This window comes from Dermochelys coriacea, assembly GCF_009764565.3.
Source record: "Dermochelys coriacea isolate rDerCor1 chromosome 12 unlocalized genomic scaffold, rDerCor1.pri.v4 SUPER_12_unloc_4, whole genome shotgun sequence".
In the NCBI taxonomy this organism is placed as follows: Eukaryota; Metazoa; Chordata; order Testudines; family Dermochelyidae; genus Dermochelys; species Dermochelys coriacea.
The window spans coordinates 16,955-19,492 of NW_025091567.1; the positions used below are offsets into that span (position 1 = coordinate 16,955).

General features: G+C 55.6%; 1 non-coding gene across 1 annotated transcript; it reads right to left on the reverse strand.

Annotated features, from left to right (window-relative positions):
• Positions 1-1,106: 1,106 nt before the first annotated feature.
• On the reverse strand, positions 1,107-1,180 carry TRNAN-GUU. Its single transcript has one exon. It is a non-coding gene; the product is annotated as a tRNA-Asn (tRNA).
• Between the last annotated feature and the right edge of the window lie 1,358 nt (positions 1,181-2,538).

Here is a 2,538-nt window from a genome sequence, read left to right on the forward strand (position 1 = left end):
AGGTAAGACATAAGAGAAACTCTCCCATCGACCCAGCATTGTGCAGACACCTCAATAATTTGATCTAAGCTACATCAACTCCAGCTACATTATTCACGTAGCTGGAGTTGTGTCACTTAGATCGACTGAGCCCCGTAGCGTAGACCTGCCCGTAGGCTGTCTGCACTTAAAACACGGCTGTAGCACGTTGGAGTAGACAGTTGCTACAGTGATTGGAGGTGTTTTCCCATCGCCATAGTAGCCAGGTTCATAAAATATCAGAGTTGGAAGGGACCTTCCATCCACCTAACGCTATCCATGCCAAGGGTACGGTCAGCTGAACTACATCTCCCCTTCCCCTGCCGTCACCTGCCTGTCTCCTGCAGCCTCTGTGCTGCCATGTAGTGGGGGAACCTCGCTACAAGTGCAGACTGGGCAGCCTCTTTCATTGCAACACCATGGGCGGGGCATGAACCGCCTTCGGGGGGAGACAAACCCTCTGCCCCACCACTGCCACCCGAGGCCCTGCCCCTTCTGCAAACCCCACTGGAGCCCAGAGCCCCACCCCCACTGCAGCAGCCAGCTCCCGCCAGAGGCTTGTGCCCCCAGGCTTCCTCCCAGCCCCAGAGTGGGATGTGCAGCCCCAGCCTCCCTACCCCCGGAGCACAGAAAGGGCAGGTTATACGGTCCTGACTCGATCTGCCATTGACTCGCGGGACTCTGCACTCCGTCAGCCAGGGCGGGACAGGCTGCGGCCGGGACTCAGCATGGCCGTGCTTCCCTGACGAGGCATGAGACACGCCAAGAGGTTTATGCAGCCAACAGGGAAGTGGGAGGGAGGCATCTTCAGCCGGCGTGTCTCGTCCGTTTCTCCCTTGCCGCTTGGCAGAGGCAGGAAGGGAGCAAAACATTCCTGGCAGAAGGTTTTGTGCTCGACCTTGAGGATTAAACCCGAGCACCCGGCATGGATGTTGGGAGATGGGTTTCTGACTTACAACCCAGCGCACTCTTCGGACAACCAGCTGAACCCGCTGAGGCCAAGAGGGATGGTTTTGAGGTGGCAAAAAGGGGGCCTTTAAGGCTCCCAGCACATCTTGAGGAGCAAGGAAATAGCACAAGGTCACCAGCATCCCTGGGTGGGCTCGAACCACCATCCTCTCGGTTAACAGCCGAACGCGCTGACCCATTGCGTCACAGAGACACCTAGAGACATGGCTGCTCTTACCGAGGCTGTGCAGCCTGCACATCTGCTGCCCGTGCTAGAGCTTGCATGGTGCTAGTCTGGCCAGGACCAGGTTCACCATGGCACCAATGGCTCCATCGTGCCAGGCCCAAGCTCAGATGGGGCCCATAACACTCGCTTCCTCCCCTCTCCCAGCGCTACAGGAGTGGTCCTGGTCCCACAGGAAAGAGGGGCCATGTGAGCTTGTTGCTGCTGCTCAGGGATGGGAACTTCCTGGTACACCAGCCACCAAAATCATCCAGGCTGCACTTTCTGCACAACTACATGCTAGCTCGGTGTGCGTGGGAATTGGTGGCCTCTGCTGCAGGTGATGGGCATCTCAACTACTTAAAGCCATGGCCTAGAGGAGGGAAGCGCTTAACTGCAGAGTCTGCTGCTGCCTAGGGCCAGTGCTGAGGATTTAGAGGCCCTAGTGCCGCTGTTGCAAGGTTCAAGCATGCTCAGCCTTGGAATTGCCACCCCTCCCTTGACTAGTAGCGGCAGCTATCTCAGGCTGGCCTCTGACAATTGGCCCCATGGCTAGAGTCAGAGAAGCTGTAGGTGGCTCTGTGACTACTGGGGGCCATAAAACTAAAGCAGATAAAGAAACTGGAATTAACCTCAAGGAACAGGGACACCCATAGGAAAGGAATGTCAAGGGGAGCAGGGAAAGAGGAAGCAGGTCAGGCTTGTAGTGGGAGAATAGCCCCAGTTGGTTGGGGAGCATGTCCAAAGTAGAAAGGAAACAAGCATGGGGAGAGGTGGTGATGACCAGGCAGTAGACTAGCCCGTAGATGGGAGCAGAGGAAGAAAGGCTGGTGTCTTCAGATTCCCAAGGGCTAAGTCCTCACTTTGGGGAAATGGTGTTTGCAAGGGGCTTGCTCCAATGGCAGGATGGGCACTGGGGAGGGGATTTGTCAGAACTGACCAGGCATCTGCTGGCTTTGGATCGTGGAGCTGAGAGTGGGACCACACACAGTGATGGGTGACATGGGGTGGCACTGGAGACATGGCTATAGAAGGTCTGAATGAGGAAGGAGATAAATCTGTGGGGGGCTTCCCTGATCACTAGAAAAGTTCTGCTCACTGTGGACACTGATAAACCCACATGGGTAGAGCTCAATGAGAAAAACTGGGGGCTGAGGGAGCTGTGTATGGCAATGCAGATAGTCATGTAGAGGTGTGTGACCAAAATGAAAAATATCTCTGAGATTCTGTACCGGGTACACTAGGGCACCAATGGCCCTGCCACACCAGGACCATGCTCTGAGACCAAAGTGATGACATAGGGGCCCACAAATATGTTTGGTGCTGGAGCCCACAAAAGGTTAATCTGC